Source organism: Phodopus roborovskii, unplaced genomic scaffold (assembly GCF_943737965.1).
Source record: "Phodopus roborovskii unplaced genomic scaffold, PHOROB, whole genome shotgun sequence".
Lineage (NCBI taxonomy): Eukaryota > Metazoa > Chordata > Mammalia > Rodentia > Cricetidae > Phodopus > Phodopus roborovskii.
The window spans coordinates 25105042-25118719 of record NW_026126407.1 but is presented as its reverse complement, the minus strand read 5'-3'; the positions used below and the strand labels follow the sequence as shown (position 1 = coordinate 25118719).

The 13678-nt window shown below is 45.9% G+C and overlaps 1 protein-coding gene across 1 annotated transcript in view; it reads right to left on the bottom strand.

Moving 5' to 3' along the window:
* Positions 1-13678, bottom strand: part of Anxa6 (annexin A6) — a 203183-nt gene that overhangs the window by 185451 nt on the left and 4054 nt on the right. The window lies entirely within an intron of this gene.

The window sequence follows — 13678 nt, the reverse complement described above, 5'->3', positions numbered from 1 at the left end:
AGATGGGAAGGACAGCCAATATCTCACCTAGAGCAGTGGTTCTCAACCTTCCCAAAGCTGAGACCCTCTGCTACTTCACAGCAGTAGTGATTTTACCACTGTCATGGGTCATAACGTAAATACCTGATATGCAACCCCTCTGGAGTTGTGGCCCTCAGGTTGAGAGTCACTGAAGATACCTTTTTGCTTTCTGGAGTCTCCGTGGAAAGACAGAGGCTTCTTGGACACAAGAATTCTGTATGATTCCCAAGAGCATTTTCCTGGGCAGGCCTTTGCTCAAGGATGGAGTGTGATTTGCTTAGGGTTACATGTGGCTTTCAGATTAGAGCTCTGGGGTGGAGGAAAGGCTCAGGAGATTGTGGAAATTTGTTCTCTGTCATTATCTCTGCTCAGTGCACATGAACCAGCCAAACTTTCCTTCTTCTACAAATTATAGCATTTTTTTTCTCAAGCTGGACCCATTTCCATACCATTGTCTCATCCTTAGAAAGCAGCACTGATTGAGGCCTTACTGTGTGTCAACAGTGTAACCTTAAACATTCACTGGTGACAGGGACACTGGAGACAGTGTCTGAAGGGCCTGTCCCTTACCAGGGCTTTTTCTGAGGTCCCATGTGGATTCTGAATTTGTGGTGTGTCTGCATGTCATATGTATGCATGCATGGTGTGTACCTGTGGATATAAGAGGTGGATTTGAGGTGTTTTCCTTGATCATTGTCCACTTTTTCTTTTGAGACACTATAGAGCTCTGGCTGTCCTAGAACTATGTAGATCAGGCTGGCCTTGAGCTCACAGAGATCAGTCTGTCTCTGCCTCCCAAGTGCTGGGGTTAAAGACATGGACCACTACACCTGCTTCCACATTGTTATTTTGAGACAGGGTCTCTCAGTGACCCTGAAGCTCAACAAATCTGGCTGGCCAGTGAATTCCAGCATCCCACATGTCTTTGTTCCCCCTTCCCCCAGCAGTGGGATTATAACTACATGTAGCCACGTGCCTGGCTCTTCTGTGAATTCTGGGGATCAAACTCAAGACCTCATCATGTTTATACAGCAAGCACTTTACTGACTGAGTTAAATTCCCAGCTCCTGGCCTTCCCCCCCGCCCCTTTCCTAAGGAGTTTCACCCTAGGCTGGGGATCTCATCAGTAAAGGTGCCTGCTGTCAAGCCTGATAACCAGAGTTTGATCCCTGGGGCTCACTTGGTGGGAAGAGAAAACTGACTCCCGTAAGTTGTCCTCTGGCCTCTGCATGCCCAATCCCAGCAACAAATAGATAAAGACATGTAATTTTAAAAACTACAAAGAGGAGGCTCACCCAACCCCTTACTGATCCTTCCTCCACCTCCACCCCATGGCGTGTGCCAGGTCCACAGAGCCTGGGGGGGGGGGGCTGTTGCTTTGTTTTTTGGAAACTGAGGCTCTAAAAGACAAAGGACAGCTTGACAGAGGTCATATCCCTTGGCAGAGTCCCTGCTGCAGCCCAGCCAGGTCCTTGCCTGTCTGCTGCCTGTAGCTTTGATCACCACACAGACCCTTGGTTGAATGCTGACCCCACCCTTCATGTTCTTGCCCCGAGTCAACTGTGGTCCTGACTGTGGTTTGCAAAATAGTCCTTTCTTCCCTTGTCTGGCACCATCACACCATGCTATTCCTGGTCTGTGGAGTGGCGGGCTGTATTCTGGGGCCTGCAATTGAAATTCCACAGTTTGATTCTAATTTTAGATTTCATCTTGCTGATAGAGCTCAGCTCCCTCCAGGCAGTGAGGTCTGTACATTCATTCAGAGTGTCAGGGGTTTGGGGTGAAATCAATTTTGTTTTCCTCTCCAGGTTGATTAAGAATCTGGGGTTAATCTTCAGACCTTTTGGATAGGGGTGACTGGAATACTGGTGTTTGACTCAGGGCCCTTCATGGACATCACAGCCCAAAGAAACTTTGTTGGGTGGGGTGAAGGTATATACTCCTAACTTGCAACACCACTGGTCAGACAAGAGGGCGAGGACTCCAATATAAGTCACTGGGAGCCAGGCATTTGCAGAGCTGAATTTCAATGTGGTGCCACCACAAAGCCATTGGGACCCTGGGAAGGACACTGTCCCTCTCTGAGCCTCACCCCACCCCAAAGGCCTGAGGACAAGAAAGACATGGGTGGAGTTTTCTGTTAAGCCGATCAACAGGCCTAGATCCTCGTGGTGGGACCTGTGCACCCTGTGTGAGAACAGTGTGCCCAGCTGAGAGCAATGTAGAGGGCGGGAGAAGTGAATACAACTTAGTTACACTTTTAAAAAAAGGTGTGTGTGTGTGTGTGTGTGTGTGTGTGTGTGTGTAGAAATGTGCCATGGTTTAACGGTGGAAGTCAGAGGACAACTTTCAGGAATTGGTTTTCTCTTTCCACATGTGGTTCTGGACTACCACTCTTGTCTTCTAGCTTGGTGGGATTTAAATGATGATGATAATATATTTTCTGTGACATTGTGGAGTTGAGGTGGGTGTGTGGGATGTGGGGGGGCTTCTTTCATTCTTGTATGGTGGTTTGAGACATAGGGTCTTGGGGTGTATATACCAAATAGTCTAGGGAGATATTAAAGGATGCAAGCATGAAGGCTTGAAGGGGTTGAGGATATGGACTATGTGTATCTCCTAAATTCACTGGACTATTTTGAACCTGGCCTTGGAGTTTCATTGCTCACCTGGGCAAGAGTCATCTCCCCCCCCCTTTTTTTAAACTAATGTAACTGTACATCTTGGACACAGTGTGGTGTTCTGGGACATGTACAGATACTATATTGAGCAACTCAGGGCACTTAAATTGTTCATTACTTCAAACATCTAGTATTTCTTTGTGGCAAGACATTAGAAGTATTCTCTGGCCTGATGTGATGAAACACACCTTTAATCCCAGCACTTGGGGGTGCAGAGGCAAGTGATCTCTGAGCAGGAGGCCAGCCTGCTCTATAGAGGGAGTCCCAGGCTAGTTAGGACTACCTAATGAGACCCTGTCAAACTTTTTTTTTTTTTTTAAAGAATCCTCTTGTAACTATTTTATACGATACAAGATGGCTGACCATAATAGCCTTCTGTAATAGTCAGAAGTATATCCCTCTGCTATTACATTGTTACCTGCTGTGTCCCTCTGCTGTTACATTGTTACCTGCTTTATTTCCTCTGCTGTTACATTGTTACCTGTTTTATTTCTCTGCTGTTACATTGTTACCTGTTTTATTTCTCTGCTGTTACATTGTTACCTGTTGTATTTCTCTGCAGTTACATTGTTAGCTGCTGTAATTTCCTGCAGTTACCTGTTATCTGCTGTATTCCACTGCTGTTACATTGTTACCTTTTAACCAATATCTCTCCCTTGTCCAGCCTCTCTACCCTTCCTGTCATTCAATGACCTCTCCTCTGCTCTCTAGTTTAGGATCCCCGGGGGTATTTATCTTTCTGGGTCTGATTTGCTTTGCTTGACATTAAGATCTCTATGTTGCCACAAATGAGGGAATTCATTACCCCATTCATATTCCAGTAGGAACTTCCTCCAGCCTGTGGCTGAGTGTAGCTGCTGCCTCTACCCCCGCACCAGAAAAACAATAACAATTTTGTATATTGACTTCATCCTATAACCCAAGTTCCAGTTGAAGGGTGTCACTTGAGGTAGGTGGCATTATCATCATCTCCCATTTGACAGATGGGAAAACTGAGTTTCAGAGTTTTTTATTTTATGGTTAAAGGGACCAAGTTGGGACTCCAGGTGGTGCTTTGATGTGAGTGCAGAACTCTTGAGATGTGTCTCTGAAACAGCTGTTTTATTGTCTCTATGTCTACCTGACAATAGAAACTCAGCAATAACTAAAACCCCTCCTGCAAACATAGCCTGTGTGGTTCAAAGCTTGGGAGTTTTGAGTATCAGTCCATTCTCCAAATAAAATTTAAGGACAGCAGAGATGACCAAGTTCTCATTTCTTTCTCTAAGGCCTTTGCATTATTTCTTTTGTTCTTCCGCTTTCTTCTCCCCTCTCCTTTTCTTCTTCCTCCTCCTCTTCTCCTTCACAGGGTTTTGTGTAGCCTAGGCTGACCTCCGTTTTGCTATGTATCCAATCCTTTGAATACTTGGTACTATCACCCCCAACTCCCAAGAGATTATAATGGCTTGTTCCACCATGTTGGGCTTATTTTTTTTTTATTTATATGTCTGTGTATGTATCTGTGTGTCTGCCATGCACATACAGATGCCCATGAAGACCAGAAGAGTGTGCTGGATCCCTTGGAACTGGAGTTATAGGTTGTTAGCTGCCTTTGGTGCTGGGAACCGAACCCTGGAAGAACAGCCAGAGCTCTCAACTACTGAGCCAGATCTTCAGTATCACTATTATTTCTTAAAAGAAGGTTTTTCGGTCTCCCAGAGCTGAGTGGAGAAGATGCATAAGGAGGGAGAACTGATGTGAAAGAAGGTACTCTTAGCCAGCGGTGCTCCCTCTTTGGGGGTCACCACTGTGCCATGTGTCTGTCAGTTACAAAGTAATGTTGGGTGAGTCTGTCAGCAGGTGTGAGACAGGTGTGAGGGTGGTTGAGAAAAGGAACAGGTACTACTGTTCCTGGGTCACAGTCCTGCCCAGAGAGGTCTTCAAGGTTTGCTTGCTTGCTTGTTTATTGACTTATTTTTCCTTTTTTTGTGTGTGTGTGTGTGTAATGTGCACATGTGTATATGCATGTTTGTCTATGTGTATGCACTTGGAGGCCTGAGTTGATGTCAGGAATCAACCTTGATCACTCTTCCATTTTATTTGTTGAGGCAAGGTCTCTCCATCTAACCTGGAGCTGGTCAGTATGGCTAGTCTCCTCAGCCAGCTTGCTCCAGTGATCCCCCATCTCTGCCTATTTAGCCGGAGTCACGGGAGGGCCTCCATGCCCACCTGGCATTCATGTGGTTGCTACAGATCATATCATCAGTCTTCATGCTTACACAGCCAGGGCTTAACCACTGAGCTACATCCTCATCCAGCAACAGATGTGTGAGATCACTTGCAACTGGGGAGAACTTGGGGTCATTTTGTTGAGTTGTACTGTGTTGGGGGAACTGAGGCCCAGAGACAGGAAGGGGCATGGTGTATCAGTGGTGACTGAGATGGAGACAGCTCATGGCAGCAGAAGTCTATTGTGTTCTTTTGAGAGACCTCCATACAGTCGAGACAGGGGTTTGTGCCTTTGGTGAGAAGAACTCCAAGGCTAGCCAAACAAAGCAGAGTTAGGTTTTGTTAAGAACAGAGAGAAAGGGGCTCCAAAAAGAATAGAGGTCCCCTGAGAACACGGTTATCATGGTTGTAGTCTCTCAACAGTTACAATGAGGCATCTCTTTTTAAAAATGATTTATTTATTTTTATTGCATTGGTGTTTTACCTGCATGTATGTCTGTGTGAAGGTGCTGGATCCCCTTGAACTGGAGTGACAGACAGTTGTGAGCTGCCATGTGGGTTCTGGGAACCCAGGCCCTCTGGAAGAGTTTCCAGTGCTCTCATCCACCTCTTCAGCCCCATGAAGTCTCTTTAGAATGAGATTTCAGTATCTCTCATATTTCCAGAGGTAGCTAAGTATCCCCTTCTCTCTCTCTCTCTCTCTCTCTCTCTCTCTCAAATAGGCCAGGATGGTGGTGGCACGTGCCTTTAATTCCAGTACTGGGGAGGCAAAGGCAGGTGGATCTCTGTGAGTTCGAGGCCAGCTTGGTCTACAAAGCTATACAGAGAAACCCTGTCTTAAGAAACAAACAACAAATAAATTCTTCTCTCATACAATATATCCAGACCGCAGTGCAGTTTCCCCTTCCTCTACTCCTTTCAGCTGTCCCCACCACCCCTCCCCCCAGTCCACCCCCCTTTAGAAAAGAGCAGGCCTCCAAGAGAAAAAAAAACCCAACAAAACAAGATACAATAAAACAGGGCAAAAGCCCTCATATTAAGGCTGGGCAAGGCAATCCAGTAGGAGGAAAAGAGTCCCAAAAGCAGGTAAAAGAGTCAGAGACACACTGGCTCCCCTAAAAGGAGTTAGGAGTTATAAGTCCCACAAAAACACCGAGCAAACAGCCACAGCAAATACACAGAGGACCTGGTGTAGACCTTTGCAGGCCCTGTGCTGCCGCTTCAGTCCCGGTGAGACCATGTGAGCCATGCATAGTCGATTCAGCGGGCCATATTCTCCTGGTGTCCTTCACCCCCTCTGACTCCTACAGTCTTCCCTCCTCCTCTTCTGTGGGGTTTCCCTGAGCTCTGGGGGGATGGGCCTGATGGAGAGCTCCAAATTAAACTCTCTCTCTCCCCGCATAATGTCTGTCTGTGGCTCTCTGTACCTGCGCCCATCTGAAAGCATTTTCTTTTGTAGACAATGTCTTATGGTGAATTTATTGGGGGGCATTGTTTAGGTTTAGGGAAGGGCTAGAAACTTGGGATTCTACATCATTTGGGCCCATGTGAGTTCAAGATGTCTTCTGGGAAACATACACTATCTCTTTGGGTAGTTAGGGTGTTATCAGTAGCATCCAAAGCCTCCTGCCTTTCTCAGCAGAAAATCCCCACAGGGATAAAGGGCTCTTCTCTTCCCCATGCTTTCCTTTCCATGTCCATAGGGGTTTCCTGTCTTTCTACCCTAGGAATTGTGACCCAGCTCTGAGCCCATTCCTACTACCTAAGTGAATGAGGGTGCATGGCTGCCTTGTTACTTGCAGCGATGAGAGGATATACTCATCCATTCAGCTAGTACTGACTGAGTCTCCCACAGCTTGGGGTGGGGGAAGAAGTTGTGTGGATACCTCTTCTTGCTTCCATCAATTTAGCTTTTCATATTACTTATGTTGGAAACTAGGTCACTGACATTGCCTAGTTTCCTCAGGTCTGGTGAGGGTAGTTTGGGCCAGGGATAGGGTTCTGTGGGGAAAGGTTGCTGGAGGAGGGGCTTGTGCTATGTTCACCTTGCTCTGCTTCTCTTCCCTGGATGCTCCTGCATTGATGTTGTTGTCTACTCTCATGGGTAGATGCTGGTGGTACTTTGCTGTTAGGCCAGGGTTCTAGAAGAACCACTCCTGAGGAATGTCTGTGGGCTCAAATCCAGGTCCAAAAACTCATCCCAAAGAAAAGCCAGTGCCCAAGGGACAAATGCTGGGATCAAAAAGCCCTTTATTCTGTAGCCAAAGAGAGGAGAAGTACGAGCCATGCTCAGGAGTTGACCTCTGAGCCAGCAGGTTTGGGAGTTACAGAAAGGGAAGAAGAGGTCCAGGCCAGGCAGTAAAGGTGGGGACATGTGTGCTCCTTTTGAGAAGAGGTGGAGGCCTTCCAGGAAGTGGACACTACCTCTCCTTGCTTCTCTCCTGGCGTTTACCGTCATGGTGGCCCATAAGTGGTTTGAGCCTTGGAGGGAAGGAGGGAAGATGTTAGACAAGTCTAGGTGGGGTTAACCCTGCATTGTATGTAGGGACAAAATATTTCTCAAGTGTTTACACTCAGGGCCGAATAGGCTCTGATATGAAGTGTAAGGTCAATGAGACAGATACAGTATGATATATGTATGTATGTATGTTTGTTTGTTTGTTTGTTTTCCTTGTTCTGTTTCCTCACTAGGCTTCTTCAGGCCAAAATGTAAAGTTGCTATTTAAGCAAAAATGGCCTTCGAGACTCCAAAGAGCAAGCTAGATAGTTGTTATTGCCATATGCTACCTGGCAGGGTTAGTGAAATGGCTCACTGGATAAAGGTGCCTGTGGCCAAGCCCAAAGACCTCTGATTTGCAAGATGGCTCAGCAGCTAAATGGGCTTCCCATGCCAGCCTGACAACCTGAGTTTGATTTCCAGAGACCACATGAAGGTGGAAGGAAGAGAATCAATTCTGTAAAGCTGTCCTTTGACCTGCGTGCGCGCGCGCGCGCGCGCGCGCACACACACACACACACACACACATAAAGACAACAAAAAAAATCATGCACATGAACAATCACCATCTCAATATAAAATGCATACTGGTGTATCAATTACACACATATAAGTACCGATCTATCAACTGCACACATGTACACACCAGTGTATCAATTACGTACATATACACACAAGTGTAAAAATTACACAATATACACACCAGTGTATCAATCATGTACGTATGTATAAATACCAGTGTATCGATTACATACATATACACACTAATGTATCAATTGCAAGCGTACATATACACACTGGAGAAGCAGGAGTTAGTAGAGAGCTAGACTGAAATTTCACATTAACTTCTGAAGCCACATAGAGTTTTTTGTTACACTTTAAAGGGCAGATTAAGAACACAGGAAGACCCAACAATAGACTGTAAAAAATAGAGAGGGCTTAGAAGGGCTCCTGTTCTCGGGCCTCCCTGGGGGAGCCACTAACATTTGCAGGAGGTCAGATATGTTATCACCTCTGCTTGCTTCTTCTGCCACATACTCCTCCTCTCTGGGCCCCTCTTCTTTCCCACCCTTTCTTTTTGGGACCGGGCCTCATGTAGCCCAGACTACCTTGAACTTCCCTGCAGTGGACTTAAGTTTCTGATCCTCCTGCCTCGGTCTCCCTCGTGGAAGGTTTTTAGGAAGCTGGGACTATAACCCGGGGCTTCATGTGTGCTAGGCAGACATTATCCTCTGAGCTGCATCCCCAGCCCCCTTTCTCCTTCCCAGTGCTGTGTCTGGCGCACACTGGGTGCCTTTAATGCGCTGTATTATTCTCCTGAATCACTTGGTTGTCTTCTGAAATTTGCAAACGGAATGTCAAATACTGAAGCCCAGATTTGAGCCCCACCCTCCCACCCACTCACAGAGACAAAGATGGAAGCAGTTCAGAAAATCCTCCCACGTCTAAGTTCAAGGCTGAGAAGCATGTTCTTGGCCACAGAGCTCCATGAAGCTAAGTAAGGGATAGGCAGTTGGAGGCATTTCCCCCTCAGCTTTAAGCATAGACTGAATGTTCCTTTTACTTTTGAGTTTCCTTGTTCAAAGGTGCAGACCAATAGTGCTGTTTGGAATATAAGGAAAACGGCAGACAGGGTGTGCCTATGGGTGCAGGGCCACTTCCGGTGTTTCCAGGTGTGCAACTCATCCAGAATCCCATGGACATCCACCCTGGGAGTAAGACAGGTAGGGAGTGTAGTGTTCCCAATACAGATGAGGTCCGTGAAGCCAGAGATGTGTGACACTATGCCGAAGAGAGGTAGGGAATACCTTGGGAATGTGTGTGCTCAATGCTGGTCCCTTTGACTCAGGATGGTGTCCAGGTGAGAGATGCTGTGGCATTGCACTTGTGACATCTTCAGCCAGGGTGCCACCATTCCCCTCAAGAAGCTAGTTCATGGGGCTGGGAGGAAGCTAGCGTCAGCCTTACAAACCAGAGTCAGGCCAGCCTCCTGCTAAGAAGTGCTTGAGACTAGAAAAGCAGAGGTAGTGGGACACATACACACACACACACACACACGCACGCACGCACGCACGCACGCACATACACATGCACATGTATATACACATAAGCAAATAAATGTAAAACAAAACAAAACAAGCAAGCAAAACAACTGCAATTGTGCAAGCCACCTTGCAGGGGTTGCACTTTGTGCTCAGCCCAGCAGGGGGAGCACCATCAGGGTGGAGAGGTGACTATCTTGGCCACCAGACTATAAAGTATCTCCCTATCAAAGCATGGAAAAGCAGTAGAGATTGCACTGGCCCCAAGACTGGAGAAAACCGTACAGTCCTTATTTATGGTGTTGGTTGTATAGAAAACTCACCAAGCTCATGTTTCTTCCAGGATGCCTGCCATCTCTGCACAAGTTCCTGAGAGGTGACATGGAGCACGACTCTGACACACTCTGTTGCCAGTGGGGGACCAAGAGGAAGCTGTTGGAAAGGAACAAGAGGGGCTGACACCACAGAGCACTTGCCACGCATGCATGAGGCCCTGGGTTCAGCCCCCAGCCTGGCCTTGGAAGGAGTAAGAGGAGAATTGTGTGAGGACCTGCCAGGGCAGTGGGACCCCCTAAGCCCTGGTTTTGGAACTGAACAGCTTTGTTGATTTAGACAGTGCATTGCTTGGAGTTATTTATTTGTGGGTGGGGCGGCCTCCTGGGGACACAGTTTTTATTTACATAGTGCTGGACCCCACATTCCCTATGTCAGTACTCAATAGTTTCTGTATGTATTCATTTTAATATACATTGATATTACATGTTCACATATACTAATATATATTTTCCCATATTTTTGCTGTCGCGTATGTTTGAGTCATGTGAGAACACCTCTGACTTATTTTGTTACTTATTCATTTACTATTATTCTAAAACTTATTTGTATTTTTGCTTGTGTGTATGTGTGTGTGTGGATATGTACATGAGTGTGGGTGCCTGCAGAGATCAGAAAAGGGTATCAGATTCCTCTGGAACTGGAGTTACAGGCAGTTATAGACACCTGATGTTGTTGCTGGGAACTGAACTTGGGTCCTCTAGAAGAGCTAAAAGCTCTCTTAACCATGGAACCAATTCTCTAATCTCCTATTCATTGTTACCTTTTAATAATTTATTTATTCTTTGATACTTTCATATATGTATACAATGTATCTTAATCATACTCCCACCCCTAAGTCCCTTCCCACATCCCGATCCCCCTCTCTCTCTTTCTCTCTCTCTCTCTTTGGTAATCCACTGAGTTCAATTAGTGCTCCTGTTAGAATGTTGACTGATCTCATGCAGGTAACCAGGCATGCAATGCAGTCATGGATGCAATGGCTTGTCATATCTGGAAGTCAGGGTTTCATAGCACCCTTCCCCAACCTCTGGCTCTTACATGCTTCCCGTTGTACATTCATTCAAAAAATTCAGGAGATTAGAAAGACTTGGAGCTGATTTCGAACTGATTTCCAGTGATGAATTCTTAATTGACATTCTCATGCCAACATCTACATATGCCAGTTGAAGATGCTCCAAAGTCTATAGAAGCTTAATTTGAATACTATGGTACTGCAATTTTCATACATGGTCTTCCCATTCTTCTGACTCACAGATGGATAAAATGAGGACTACTAAGAAAATATTTCCCAGCATCCCACAGCTTTCTCTTACTTAATTATTAGTGTCCTAATAATCATACAAGTTTTTAGGGTTCACTGTGTTTACACACACACACACAAGGATGTGTGGACCTGTTCATCTGTTCATCCATCCTCAACCCCTCTTCCCTTCCCCTCCCTGCCAGCATCCTTCCTAGTCTCTAGAAGTCTGTGTTAATTACTTTTTGCTGTTGTAATAAAGTATCATGACACATACAAACACAGTGGCAGAGGGAAAGATAAGACCCACATGACAGATGATGTGAGATGCCCTTCTGTATGCTGTGAATATGTTTATTACCATTGGTTAATAAAGAAGCTGATTTGGTCAGTAGCCAGGCAGAATAGAGTCATGTGGGAAATCCAAGCAAAGACAAGGAAAAAAAAGAAGGCAGAGTCTGGGTGACACAAGCAGCCATTGGTAAGCAAAATGTGAGGTAACAAGCCATGAACCTTGAGTAAAATATAGGTTTATAGAAACGGGTTGATTTAAGTTGTAAGAGCTAGTTAATAATAAGCCTGAGCTAATAGACCAAACAGTTTGTAATTAATATTAAGCCTCAGAGTGGTTATTCGGGAACAGGTGGGCAGTAGAGAAACCTTCAGTTATAGACATATAAGATTATATCCTCCTGATTACTCGGCCAATGAGGAAATGGAGGAAGAGGCTTGTATTAGGGCTATAGAAACAGACTTCTATGCTAAATCAACATCTATTGTTCTGGCCCGACACTTGGCCTTGCAGAGATGTAAAATAAATATCCCCAGCATCACTTCCCTGAGTCTCCAGTGCTCTTATTATGAAGTTGGTGTCTTTGTTTCTCATTGTCATCACCCCCGGAAACATAGGCTCAGTGTCATAGCTTAGACTGTCACCCTAGGCTGCCCCCATCCAAAGAACTTTACATTAATGAGATAGTTTCTAGTGTTCTTTTTATTATTTCCAGCCTCTGTAGTACTGGGAAGGGACATGGAAGGCAGTTAGAACTGATGTTAAAGGATAACCCTGCACATCTCACATTCTGTCCCTTCTTATGGCAAATTGTGAGCAAGGACAACTCCAGTCTGAGTGAGGGGACATGCGTTCTCACCTGAGCACATGATAAATTGTGATTGGGAAACTCTTGAGGTTAAAGTATGGGGTCACAGGAGGACCCCCAGCTTTGACGCTTGTCAGGAAGCATGGCTGTGCACAAAGGTCTCCACTGAAGGGTGAAGCGAACACGCTGCAGCAGGATGTCTGAAAGCAACTCCGCAATGTGATCATGAGCGGTTCCGAGGCTGACCTTCCACCCCATCACCTCCAGAGAGAGACAGTTCTGGAAGCAGGGGAAAGAAAGGCCCAGAGAGCAGGAAGCCTGAGAGAGATGAACTTCCTTCTACTCAATTCACGAGGAAGGAGTTGGAGCCCGGAGGGAAGGGTACTGCTAGCAAGTGGTGGGGTTCCACTCTGCCTCTCCCTGTGGCTCCTACATCAGTGCTTGGGTGCCACATAGAAAGTATTGCCCTCATCTAAGTGACCAGGGCCCTTTGTCACCATTGTGAGGTAATGCCAGGTCTGCCAAACCCACAGCTGGGCACTTAGGGCTTGCTCTACATTTCATAACCTGCCTGGACCCGACCCCTGGAATAGTCCTCTTCATCAGTATCTTTTTCTGCTAGTTGGCCTGGAAGACTGAGAGTCAGGAAGCTGTGGGCTGAGTAACAGGTGAGGGATGTGGAGTGACGGAGGGAGGGACAAACAGCTAAGGTATGGCTAGAGCAGTGGAGATACTGAGATACACACTGTGTTCTTGGAGATGTCCCCCAGCAGAACCCGACTTTAAAGATGTATTTTATTATCCCTGTATGTGCGTTTGTATGCGTGTGTGTTCACATGAAGTACATGTGTGTATGTGTGTGTGTGCACATGAAGAACATGTGTATGTTCACATGAAATATGTATATGTGTATGTATGTATGTGCATGAAGCACAGATGCTCTTGGATACAGAAGAGCAAGTTGGATCCCCTGGAGCTGAGTATAGTCAATTGTGAGCCACCTTGCATGGGTTCTGGGACTGATCTTGGGCCCTCTGCAAGGGAAGCATACACCTAAAGGCTGAACACCCAAATTTGTTTTAAATTATAAATAGTACTTGTTTGAGTTTTCTCTTCCTTCTATAATAACTATACACAGATTTTTAAAACACAAGTTTGTTCACTCACAGCCCTGGAGGTTGGGAGTCCCAAAGCCATGGTGTCCTCTGGGCTCTGTCATTCTGAGGCTTTAAGACAGTATCACTTCTTTGCTCTTCAGCTTTTAGAGAATCCTGTAGACTCTAGGCTCATGGCTCCTCCTTCTATCCTCCCAACTGGTAGGAGACCATCCCTCCTACGCACCCAGATCATCGAGTTCTTTAGTTGAGTCATATCCACAAATCACCTCTGCCATTTAAGGGAACATTCTCACAGGTTCTGGGGTTAGGAGCCATCTCTGGAAGTCACATCATTTTGTCTACATTAGAGTTTCCTAAGCTTCTTTCCAACTCTGACCCCTTTCTGCCTGAGAAAGTTTTTTTGTTGTTTTCTGTTTTGTTTGTTTTGTTTTGTGA